Source organism: Suncus etruscus, chromosome 18 (assembly GCF_024139225.1).
Source record: "Suncus etruscus isolate mSunEtr1 chromosome 18, mSunEtr1.pri.cur, whole genome shotgun sequence".
NCBI lineage: Eukaryota > Metazoa > Chordata > Mammalia > Eulipotyphla > Soricidae > Suncus > Suncus etruscus.
In genome coordinates this window covers 50,176,784-50,190,160 of record NC_064865.1, presented here as the reverse complement: position 1 = coordinate 50,190,160, position 13,377 = coordinate 50,176,784, and the positions used below count along the sequence as shown (strand labels likewise).

The 13,377-nt window shown below is 41.6% G+C and overlaps 1 non-coding gene across 1 annotated transcript; it reads right to left on the bottom strand.

Annotated features, from left to right (window-relative positions):
- Positions 1-2,236: 2,236 nt before the first annotated feature.
- LOC125996892 (small nucleolar RNA SNORA51) lies at positions 2,237-2,369 on the bottom strand. Its single transcript, XR_007491554.1, has one exon. It is a non-coding gene; the product is annotated as a small nucleolar RNA SNORA51 (small nucleolar RNA).
- Positions 2,370-13,377: the final 11,008 nt, after the last annotated feature.

The following is a 13,377-nucleotide window of genomic DNA, read 5'->3' as shown; positions in this document are numbered from 1 at the left end:
TAGAAGAGCTGACACAGTAGTTACAAAGCCTGGTATGCCTGTTTGGGGTACCTGGAATGTTCTTTGGGGTTCCTGGGATGTTGTGTTTGAGGTGCCTAGGACTGCAGAGTCTGGGCCATGCCTTTCACTTCCATGACTTCTCTCCACCCAGATCACTGCAAATTCCCTGCAGTTGGGGCCCCTGGAGAGCAGCAAAGTCCAAAAGTCTGGGCTCTAGAGACAGAGAACTGATGCACTGAGCCTATTTGTTCTTCATCTTATGTCTGGTCCTTCTCAGACTTCACTGAAAATTAGAACTATCTAGATTTCTTTTCTCTGCACTTTGCTCTTCCTGAAGTCATGCGATCTCTAATATGCAAGGCGACTTGGACTCCCAAACATAACTTTTTTTGGGGGGGTGTTATTTGATTTAGTTTGGGGGTGTGCTCAGGGGCTACTCTTGGTACCTCTGTTCAGGAAACGACATGTCAGAGACCGAATTTGGGGCTCATGCCTGCAAAGCACTTTCATTCTCTAGCTCTTAAGCTATTCCTTTGGCCCATGAACTATTTGGGGCTAGAGAGAGCACAACAGGCAGGAATGCATGTTTTGCATGCTTAGCCTCAGGTTCAATCTCTGGCCAACCCCCAGGATTTCTGTCCACTTTCATCACAGTGAAGTGGTGGGTCCTCTGAGGGTTCTTTTGTTCTTAGGTTGATTCGCTACTACCTGGTTCTTGCTTCTTCATACCCAGGTAATGAGGCCGCGTTGTTTCCTGCGATTCCCCACTTGTTTGCTGCAATGAGATGCCTGGTCCCTGGTCCTCTGTTGTCAATATTGCTCAAATTTGTCAAATTTGGCTTAATTCTTTAGAGTTTCCTGCTTTCCTGTGGAGCTAAGGAGAGGCCAGTAACCAGCACTGCCACAGTGTACTTTCAAACATTCACCATGGGTACTCCTTGAGAGTTGAAACCAGGGCAAGTAGGCCAAGAAGGAAGCACTGTTCTTTTTTTTTTTTTTTTCTTGTTTATGGAGAGCTTTGAAGGTTGAACATGTAATAGGCCTGAAGTAGTGATTAGAAAAAGCAAGAATAAAGCCAGAGCAATGGTACAGCAGGTAGGCATGCTTGCCTTGCATGCTGCAGACCTGGATTCAATTCCTAGCACTTCACAAGGTTCCCTAAACCCTGCTGGGATGATCCCTGAATGCAAAACCAGGAAGAAGCCCTCAGCACTGCCAGGTGTGGCCCAAAATCAGAGTCAAAAAGCAGGACTAGGAGGAGGCAGGTCTGTTAGTCTCCTGTGGATCTGGAAGGACTTTTGCTGTAACTCATTCCTAAGGGACCTGTTGGTAGAAAATTACTTTTACTTTCCTCTCCACCTGGCTTCCTTGACAACATGTTCTTTTTTTTTCCATGCTACTTCTTAGGAATCACTCCTGGTTGGTTTAGGGGACCACCAGGGATGTTGGGATTTGAACCCCGGTCAGTCGCATGTAAGTCAAATCGTCTACTTGCTCCAGCCCCGACCAATATTTTTTTCAAATTAGAAATTATTTTTTATTCCAACATATTTGTCAGAAATATAGTATAATGTAGACAGTAGTATCTGTGGAATCTTTACTGCTTATATCCTGGCTTTAATCACATCATATTTTTAGTATTTTAAGAACTTTCTAGTCAAGAACTGACTTTGTGCAGGGTTCGTTTTCTTCTTTAGTGCCTTAAAAATCTCTTTGCAACTTTCTCCACTTCCTGGCCTATCTATTCTCTCTGGAAAAAAATCTTTCCATTTTTATGATGAAATATATACAACATAATATTGATCACTTAAACCATTTGTAAGTGTCCAATTCAGAGGTACTACATACATTCCTAGCTTTGTGTAACCACCACCATTATTATATACCAAACAATTTTATTATTCCCCCAAGAAACCTTGAACCCATTAAACAATAAATTTCCTTACCCTTCTTCACTTCATCTCTAATAATCATTATTCTCCTTTCCAGCTCAATGCATGAATCATAGCATCTTTGTCCTTCTGTGTCTGGCTTCTTTCACTTGGCATAATATTTCCCAGGTACTTTCATGTTGTAACAAATTCTCATATTTGTTTTATTCAAAAACTTACTTCTGGGGATGTGACTTTGCCAGTGCAAGACCCCTTATTTGTCTAAGGGCACAGCATTAAAGGAAAAAAATGAGTGACACAATGACCTAAACATTATATCTTTAAAAAGATTTTGTTTTTATTTTTTTTGTCCCCCAATTCACAATACAGACCAGGCAAAGGGCCTGGGTTGAGGGGTATATGGGGTGCATTTACTGTACCTCCTCTTTCTATACAGTCAGCATAAAGAACACAGCCTGTGGTAAGAATTGAGAGGCCAATTTGTTTTTAAATGTGATGCACATGTGACTAAGGGGACCATTGAATTGAATTGTACCATTGTATTTAATTTTGATTCAGCTGAGGGGCTGAAGTGATAGTACAGTGGGGGGAGAGATCTTGCCTTGCATGTAGCCGACCCTGGTTCAATCCCTAGAACGCCATATGGTTCCCTGAGCATCACTGGAGTGATCCCTGAGTGCAGAGCCAGGAGTAATGCCTGAGCATTGTCGGGCATGTCCGAGAATCAAAAAGAAATTATTTTTTGATGCATATGAATGGCGACATATCAGCTAGTGAAGCAGTATACACAGAAAAACCGTGATTTCTTATCACACTACATTTTATTTATTAAATTATTGGTTGTAGTGCTGAGGATCAGATCCAGAGTTCCACACATGCAAGGCAAGTACTGAACCACAGAACCACATTCCAAATTTTTTTTGGTTTTTGGGTCACACCTGATGGCGCTCAGGGGTTAGTTACTCTTGGCTCTGCACTCAGAAGTTGCTCCTGGCAGGCTCGGGGACCATATGGGATGCTGGGAATGAACCTGGGTCCATCCTGAGTTGGCTGCGTGCAAGGCAAATGCCCTATCGCTGTGCTATCTCTGTGGCCCCACATCCCAAATTTTCTACTGTATTCCTTCCTTCCTTCCTTCCTTCCTTCCTTCCTTCCTTCCTTCCTTCCTTCCTTCCTTCCTTCCTTCCTTCCTTCCTTCCTTCCTTCCTTCCTTCCTTCCTTCCTCTCTGTTTCTTTTTTCTTTTGAAGTAAAAAACAATATTCTAAGGTACTTGAAGAAGGAATGAGAGAGGATCATAAAGGGAAAAAATAATGTGCACAAGAGAAAACACAGGCTTCTTCAAAAGTGAAGAGAGCTTAGGTACACAACCCAGCAGGAAAGCAGGAAAGTGTACATCTCAGGAGAGGAGATGCGAATAACATGTGCAGGTGGAGAGCATATGGCATATGGCTCTACTTTATTTCTTATCTGCCCATTTACCAGAATTTTAAATACAGGCATCCACTGGCTTCCACTCACAGGCTCTTCTTCTGCATGGTCTTTATTCCATATGTTGTTACTTCAAACTCCAAACTTCATTCCTAATGTAAATCGTAGTGAGCTCCAGTCATCCCTACTAAGATGAAAAGCTATTTCTTCCAGAAACTCCCATTAGATTTAAACTGGATACATGTGCAAATCCGATCCGAGCAATCTCTCTGAAATGGTAAACCCGACAAAAGTCATCTTTGGGAAGTTCTTCAACAGATTTCTTTCCATTACTACGTGGCTAGAAGAAAAGATGAAATTGTGCCGTTTGCTGCTAGATTCTGGATGGACCTGTTGAGGATTATGGTGAGTGAAGCTAGTCTAAAGGAGAGGGGCAGATATAGGAGCTCCTTAAGATGTGGACAATAAAATATAATAAGGGAACAAGAAATGACCAAAGGTGATCAAATGAGAGCTGGCCTGTAGAACTGAAATGACCACTGTGGGTTTGGGGGCTGATGTTGGGGCATCTGTGAGGGTTGTGACAATGATGATGGAATGATATTAGAGTGTTGATCCATGAAACCCTATCATTAATCATACAAGGCTTCAAATAAAATTATTTTAAATAATTATTTATTTTTATTTATTTTATATGGGTGTATCTTGGGTAGGTAGGTCACACCGGTGGTGCTTGGGGAACCATATAATGTTGTGGAACAAATCTATGCCTCCCATGTGCAAAACATAGTCTCCAGCTTTTGGAGCTATTTGCCAAGACTGAATTCTCTCTCTCTCTCTCTCTCTCTCTCTCTCTCTCTCTCTCTCTCTCTCTCTTTCTTTCTCTCTCTCTCTCTGTCTCTGTCTCTCTCTTATTAGGGTGGGTGTGGTGGTTGGTATTGGGCCACATCTGGTGGTGCTCAGGATTTGCTTCTGGCTCTGTGCTCAGAGATGACCCAGGTGGAGTACAATGCACCATATATGGATCTGGAGGGTTCGAAACAGGATCAGCTGCATGTAAGGTAAGCACCTTCCCTTCTATGTTTACCTATTCTGCCCCCTAGACCCCAATCTTTTGTTCCTTTGCTTGCTTCTTGTTTTTGGACCACATCTGGCAATGATCTACTCCTGGCTCAGCACTCAAGAATCATTCTTGGCAGGTTCGGGGAACCATATGGGATGCTGGGGATCAAACTCGGATTGGCTACATGCAAGGCAGGTGCCCTCCCTGCTGTACTATCTTTTTAGCTCCAACACCCAAATCTTTGTCTTAGCCTCACGTTTCTTAGGTTAACTCTTTATCCTCACCTTTCTTTCCCCAAATGCAGCCATTCATGTACCCTGAGTTCCTCAAATTTCCCTCCCACACTTTCAGGAGTGGCCATTGCCAAGGGCAGAGTTGGTCTCTGCTTGAAAACACCTATTGCTTCACATAATACCCCATTGCTCATCTTTTTGTTTGTTTGCCTTTTTGGTTTGGGGCCACACCCAGTACCCAGGAGTTACTCCTGGCTGTGCTCAGTGGACCATCTGGGATGCCAGGGATCACACCTAGTTAGAATTCATGCAAAGCAAATGCCTTACCCATTGTACTATCACTTCCTTGTTGCTCATCTTTTAAGACCCAGCTCAGGAAACACCTCCACTCTGAAGCCTCCTCGAACTAGCCCCTCCATAGTATTCATTTATCCCATAAATGTTTATGAGGCATCTGCTTTGTGCCAGACCCCAATTTAGAAACTGTGGGTGTGAGTAAGTGATAGACAGAAGGGTGTCCGCATCAAGCTTGAAGCTAGATCTAGCTAGCAAGCGGGAGATTATAATAATAATTGTTATAATGATATATTATAATAATAACTGTGATTATCATGCATAATCAGTGCCGGGATATGAGGCGATTCCGAGTGATATCAAAACACTGCACAAGGAAGCCTGCCCCAGGTTGGGCAGGATATGGGGGATGGCTTCCCAGAGAAGGAAATCAGCAGAATGAACCTAAATTATTTTGGTGATGCATTCAAGGGAGCAGGGAACCTGAATACAGGGCTGAGGGGAGGAAATGATGGATAAACAGGGTATTGCAGTCTCCCTTGTCATGGCCTTTGTAGTTGAGCCTGCAGGCAGTGAAAAGTCTGTTAGACAGGAGACAGGATAAGATCTGGTCTTAGAGGATCCCACTGCTGGAAGGAAGAGTCTGGATCAATGCCATCTTCTAGGTGGGCAAACAGTGGCCTTTGGGTCAAAGCAGGCCCTCTGTTTTTTTTTTTTATTACAAAGCAAATCAAATAAAACAAATTTAACAATACTTTTATGATATATTTTGAATAGTTGAAAATGTCAAGAAAGTAGATCTAGGCCAGAAGGATAGTATAGTGGGAAAGGTGCTTGTCTTGCACATAGCCAACCTGGGCTCAATCTCCAGTACCACATATGGTTTCCTAAGCATAGCCAAGAATGGCCTTTGAGTGTAGAACAAGGAGTATGCCCTGAGCACCATCTGATGTGACTCCTAACCAGAGAGAGAGAGAGAAAGAGAGATAGAGACAGAAGAGAGAGAAAGAGAGAGGAGAGAGAGAGGGTTTCACAACACACAAGACATTAACTAGAATGGGGAGTTAGATTTCCACTAATAAAGTTTTATTAGTGCAAAGTCAAGTGCATTGTTTACATATTGTCTGTGACTACTTTTGGCCACAAGAGCAGAGGTGAATCAAGGCAGGAGAAACAGTTTAACTTTCCAAGCTGCAAATATTTGTAATGGAGCCTTTGATGGAAAGTAGTTGCCAACTTTGATGTATCTGAATGACATTTCATAGTGGATTATGGTGCTGGAGTGGTTGTGCAGAGGGTTGGGCATTTGCTTTGCATCTGGCTGTCCCAGGTTTGATCTCTGGCATCCCATATGGTCCCCAGAGCCTGCCAGGAGCGAATTCTGAGCACAGAGCCAGTAGTAACCCCTGAGTGCTTCTGGATATGGCCCCCAAATAACAAAACAGTGAATGAGAACAAACCCCTGGACTGACTCACTATATCGCCTCTCCTCAATAGCTGTGGATGAAAATAATGCTCTGGAGTTTTCTGTTTTCTATTTTCTCTTTTAATAAATTATGAACATCTCTAGAGTAATTTGTACCCAACACCACCAAAATCACCACTATAGCCTAACATCACCAGTCACCCTCAGGAACTAGTATATGGTAAAGGTGTTTGTCTTGCTTATAGCTAATTTGGGTTTGGCCACTACATAGGGGTCCTCAGAGCACCATCAAGAGTGATCTTTGAGCACAGAACCAGGAACAGATTCTGAATACCACTAGGAGTGGCCCAAGTCTGCCTCCACCTCTGAAAAAAAAAAACAAAGGGGAAAGGAGAAAGGTCAGAAGATGACAATGGCAGAGGAGGAACAAGATGCTATGTAAAAGCAATGTATAATTGCTTCAGATATCATGATTTTGCTCAGATAAGATGAAAAACGGTGGCTACTATGTAAAAATGTTCATCTTTTTAAAACATTTGTGTTTGATTTATTCCATGAGACAATATATTAATTTATGAATGTCTTTTATAGATAAAATAAACTTTTGCATTAAAATATTTTTGTTTTGCAAATTAACAGATGAATCCTCATTTTAGATCATTTAAAAATATTTTCTTAAGAATCTATTAGGTGAGCTGTTTTTATCTCCTGTCATACATGATTTCTGGATACCGGGTATTTTTGTTCTCTGATTTAGAGGGTTCCAGATATTGAACTATAAGCTCAGTCACTTGCCTACTAAATGGCAGGGATGAATTTCAAACTCGGCTTCAAAGTATTTCTACTTTTGATTCACTGATTCCTAAAACCAGCCATACCACCCAAATTGGACCCCTAGCAGCTGGCAGCTCACGCAGTCTGTGTAAATGGAGCATAGGTTTGAACAGAATGTCCTGCCTCTCTGCTACTGAGGAGCAAAGAAAGATCTGATTTTCAAGGCATTTTTCTAGCGAGACTGAAAATCCTAAATGTCATGGGTTAAGTTGTAGTCCCCTTACAGATATGCTTAAGTTCTAAGCCTCGGAATAGGACATAGATTGGAAATGGGGTTATTAGAGATATAAGTGGTTAAGTCAACTGAGGTCTTGCTGAAAGAGGGCAGGTCTGTGACCTGAGAGCAATCGTAAAAAGATGGTCATGCAAGGACAGAAAGATCAGGGAAAGGCCTAAGGATAGAAAGACAGGAAATTCTAGAGTGTTTGCAAAGTAGCAGTAGCCAGAAGAGGTGAAGTATCTCAAAGATGCTTCATCCTGGGCCGGGTAGGTGGCGCTGGAGGTAAGGTGTCTGCCTTGCAAGCGCTAGCCAAGGAAGGACCGCGGTTCGATCCCCCGGCGTCCCATATGGTCCCCCCAAGCCAGGGGCAACTTCTGAGCACATAGCCAGGAGTAACCCCTGAGCGTCAAATGGGTGTGGCCCAAAAACCAAAAAAAAAAAAAAAAAAAAAAAAAAAAGAAAAGAAAAGAAAAGAAGAAAATAAATTAATAAATAAATATAAATGGAGACATCCACTTCAATAGCCAAACCACAACCATGAAATCAACAAAAAATAGATAAGTAAATAATAATAAAAAAATTGTTAAAAAAAAAGATGCTTCATCCTGCAACCACTCTGAAGTCCAAATTTCTAACCTATAGGCTGAAGAGATGTCTGTTTTAAGCCATCAAGTTGGAGCAGGTTTGGTATACTAATATAACTGCTTAATTCCTACCTGATATAAATTATATATAAAGTTTTTGAAGAGTCTATTTGTAAAAATGGACAAACAAGAAGTGATTACCTTCTTTTGATCAGGATAATACTTTTGTATATATATGTATATATACTGTGTGTATATCACATCACATCACATGCATGTATGTACTCTGAAGATTTAATTCATGGCCCCAACATAGGAGGTATGTGCTCTACCATTGAGCCATATCCCTGGACCCTTTATTTTTCTGTTAAGTTGCTCAAAACAAGATCTCATAAAAAGGCTTAAATATGATAATTGTGGAGGGTCCACACCCAGTGATGTTCTAGTTACTCATAGATCTGTGCTCAGGCACTCCTGGAAGAGCTGGGGGGTGGTATATTGAATGCTAGGAATAGAATCTGGGTTGGCCATCTGCAAGGAAAACCTCTACCACTCAATTACTATGACCCCAATATTATGATTCTTTAAATATAAATTATTCAAAGATCATGTATCATATAGTTGACATAGTTGATCATAATACATTTGTTTCCAGATTAGTGGGAGCAAAATTACTAAAAAAGAAAAAGAAAGAAAGAAAAGAGTACCAGCACTAAAAAAATTTGTGAGAATCATTATATCTTGCATTGAGATCTTAAGTTATTTTAGGAAGGTTTGCTTAATAAATTCTTGTTAGTTCATCATTCTGTCATTTCTTTTCTTTTACCTTAGGTGTTTTCAGATACACAATGGGCATCTAAATTGGTGTTTTCCTATGGATGACAGTATTTTAAATATCGGAATTGTTCAGAAAATTCAAGCATTATTGATGATCCTGCAGCTTTTGTGGGGCATGTTTTCAGCTGCCAAGGCTTCCAGAAGTATGAGAAAATGCCAGCGGTGGTGGTGGTGGGCGGGATGCCTGCTCTTATTCATAAAAAGTCTTGGTGATGTCAGCCCAAATATTTAAGTACATGGAGTTTTGGTCAGATTGGTACTCTGCAGAGATGTAGATGAGTGGTGAAGCAGGGCCATAGTTTAAGTGGTGAATATGGGTGATAGATACAGTAGTCAAGTCTTTGGGAGGACTGAGACTTGGCCTGCCCTTTCCTCCTGAGATTGCCAGCTTTCAGCTTCGTGGCCTGTGAAACCGTAATTTTTCACTTGGTTTATCATCTTTTTGGAGAACAGAGTGAGTCTATGAAGCTGACTGAATGCAGACATGGCAACTGCATTTGTTTGAAATACGATTTTTATTGTTGTTGTTCAACAATAGTTTAAGAATTAAAAATTAAGAATTAAAAGAAAATAGATTACTTTTTTTGCATCACATAATAGCTTAATCCCTAAGGTCATGTTCTCCAATATTTACTACAAATTATTTGTTTAGTTTTATTTTATTTAGTTTTATTTATTTTTGTTTAAGTGGTAATAGCTAATGCTAGCTATTAGCACTGTTTTCCTGTGTTCCCTAAGTTTTGAGATGTTATATATTTATTTGATTTCAAGTTACATATTTATTTGATTTCAAGTTATATATTTTTTTGATTTCAAAGTTTTTAATTTCTTCTTTGACCTTCAATTAGAATGTCTAATTTCTGTATATTCATTAATTTTTCTTTCATTTTTTTTTTTTGCCTTTTGTATTTTAGGCCACACCAGGTGGTGCTCAGGACTTACTTCTGGCTCAGAGGTCACTCTGGATGTCTTGGGGACCACATGGGCGCCAAGAATTGGATTTGGGTCAGCCACATAGTGAGCAAATGCCCTACCAGCTGTACTATCATTCTGGTCCCTACAATATAATTTTTTTTTTGGGTCACACCCGGCAGCACTCAGGGGTTATTCCTGGCTCCATGCTCAGAAATTGCTCCTGGCAGGCACGGGGGACCATATGGGACACCGGGATTCGAACTGATGACCTCCTGCATGAAAGGCAAACACCTTACCTCCATGCTATCCCTACAATATAATTTTAAAGTCACTTTATTGGGGATGTATACAAATAGATTTTAGTTTTTGTGTGAGAAGCCTTCAAAACATGCCTAACTTAATCCATGGTAGAAAATGTGTCAAGTATGAATGCTATTTTAAAAATCTATACTAATAGTATGACATAAAGTTTTTTTTTCAATTCTATAACAGCACCCAATCTTCTTCCTTTGACTTAAAGTCTTTAGCGCAAGTCTTTTCTTTGAGTTAGAGAACAACATTTGTATACAAAATACATATCAAATATGTGTGTTTAGATTCTCTAAGGCTCTTTTCCCATTGACTGTACAATATGCTCAAATAATGCTATATTGTTATAACGTTGGTGAGAAGAAAAGCAATCTCGATCAACTCTGATTGAAACAGCGTTAATAAATAGCACCTTTTGTCAACCATCCTTGCACTTCAAACTGCCATTTCTAAGAACCTAGTTGCAAAGTCGAGAACTTACCGTAATTTACTTGTTCAAAGAACGAACCACATCAAAAGTCTGGACGAGGGAGACTAAATTAGTTGCTGGCGAAAGCACAATAACAAGAGCTGGGAGTGTTTGGGCCTGATCCTTCAGTATCTGGGAAGGTCGTCCTGTCCTTTTGCCCTTTGAAAGAATGTTCTGAACTCCCATTCCCAGGAGCAGCTGCTACGCCATGTTGATAAACAAAGGGGTATTGAACACAAATGCTGGAAGGAGGCAGGACACACAGTGTGACCATGTTGTAAGGAGCAGAGAGGTGGGGTTGGTGCTGATGAGGAAGACCAAGTGGGGGGGGGGGGGAGAAGAAAGAACAAAGGTGGATAATGAAGCAGCAGCCATCATTTTGGCCTTGAATTTGTTCAAAGAAAAAAAAAAAACCAAGATGGACTTGCTCAGGTTGATCCCCAAAAGACATGATCCCTACTAGTCTAATTATAGTGACAGCCTTCCCCAAAGTAGAATTGTAAATTGAAGACCCTGGGGTTTTCTGGTTAGCATGACTGAACAACAAATAAGACAATCCAGTTCTTATCACACACACACACACACACACACACACACACTTGCTTGTGAGAGGAAGCTTTGCCTAAAACAATTTTAATTTTGTTATGATCTTGTTCCATCTTTTTTCTAACTATACAAACCCTTTTTATTTTTATTTATTTATTTATTTATTTTTTGTGGGCAGAGGGTGGAGGAGCCATATCTGGCTCTGGACTCAGGATTCACTCCTGGCTGATTCAGGGGACCATAGGGGTAACAGGGCTTGAGTCCAGGTCAACCACCTGCACGGTAAACTCCATACCAGCTATACAGTTGCTCTGGCTCCAGAACCCTTCAATTTTTGCATAACTTCTTGTATGTCTTAGCTTTATTTATTTTTATTTTGGGGGTTACTCTCTGTAATGCTCTGAGCCTACTCCTGTTTCTTCTTTCAGGGATGATGATTCCTGGTAGGTTTAAGAGAACTCTATTTGGTACTGGAGAAGGAGCCTAGGTCAACCACATTCGATCAAGCACCCTACTCGCTGTCCAATCACTCCTGTCTCTTCTACTTTCTAGATGAGATGCTGCCTGATTCATGAACTATTTCATAGGACCCGTTAGATCTCTAAAATAATTTAATTGGAGTTTTGCTATTTAATGGATTACAAAGAGATAATATTGCTGTCCTTAAAAAATATATTATTATTTTGTTGTGTTTTGGGCCATACCCAGCCATCCTTAGGAGTGACTCCTGGCTCTGCACTCAGGAATTACTCCTACCAATAATGTTTGGGAGATGGTATGGGTTACCAGGGATCAAATCCATATTGGCTGAGTGTAAGGCAAGAGCCCTTCCTGTTATACTGTTGCTCCATTCCCTTGCTGTCACATTTAAAAGCTTTTCTGGGTCCTGAGCGATGGTTCAAGTGGCACAGGATTTGCATGAGGGAAGCTTGGTTCCATCGTCAGTATTGCATGGTCCCTTGAGCACAGATGCAGAGGAAGCCCACAGCGCTGCTGGGTGTTGGCCCCCCAAACCCAAAGCAAACAAAAGCACCATTGTACAAAGGCTTTCCTGTTCCTCTTAGGTGGGAGGCAAGAAGCAGGAGAGCTCTACTGCCCAGAATGTGTTGTCACTCTCAGGAGACTTTGTTTGCTTCTTGAGATCTAGGATATGGCTTTGTGAGCTCAAGAATGTCTCCATAAATATTTGTGAACGGATTGATTATGTCTCTGCTGCCCGGCCAATCGCAGCTACCCAAGGTAGGTGCATGTAAACATCCTGTCCCAGATCCATTTCCCACATGTCAGAGTGAATGAGAAACAGAAGAGAGCAGAGCCTGAGCAAGTGTTTGCTCTGCAGACGCTGGTCTAGGCTTCTTGCTGCCCTGCCTGGCTCTGACTTGTGGCAGGAAGACCCTCCGCCTAACACACATCATATGAACAAATACTGAGAGTTGTTGGCAAGCAGATAGAAAGGGCTTTGGGGGGGGGGAGGGTGGCAGAAAGGGGGTGGGTTAGAAGGAATGTGTGGAATTATGGCAAGAGCATCTGGTTCAGTTCCAGTTCTTAGCTATCACTCCCAAAAGCCAGGGACTTGAATGCCTGGTTTATATTGGTGATAATTCCAAAGAGTTAGGAATTTTGTTCTTGGGAGGCCTGAGACTTGTGATCTAGTGCTTGATAGTAAAATAATATCTCAAGATACCTGGCCTTCTTTCTCTCTCTCACTTCTAGCACCCAGCTCCTAAAACCTTTGGAATGTCCTAGGAATGTAAGGAGAGGGAGAAAAGGTGTGTTTTGATATGTGAAGGAGGTGACATTGGGACTGCTCTTAAGGATGGGGCTGGTTGCTAGGAGACCCAACCATGTGACCAGAGGGGTAGGGCCTTCAGTCCCACCCCCAAACCTTGAGAGGGAATGTCTGCCTAATATTTGACCATGATCAGTGGTGCAGTCAATCAGGCCCGAAGAAAGAAGCTTCAAAGTCCCCCAAGAGGAAAAGGGTTGAGAACGTTGAGGGTAGCAGCACAGTGGTTAGGATTCCTGCTCTGTAGAGTTCAGGTGCAGCCCTGGAGGACAGAGACCCCTGAGTACTACCAGGGATTGTGTCGCAGCAGCATCCTCGAGTTCTTTCATTGAATTGCACACAGGTGCAATTCTTTCATTGAATCTTGCGTTGAATTGCTGGTAGGGGATGCCCACCACACACAGACACACAGACACACAGGCACACAGACACACACACAGACACACACAGACACACACACACACACACACAGACACACACCACTTTCCTCCACAAACAAAAGCAGAAAAAAAAATACTGCAAAAGCAGAGATTCAAGGGG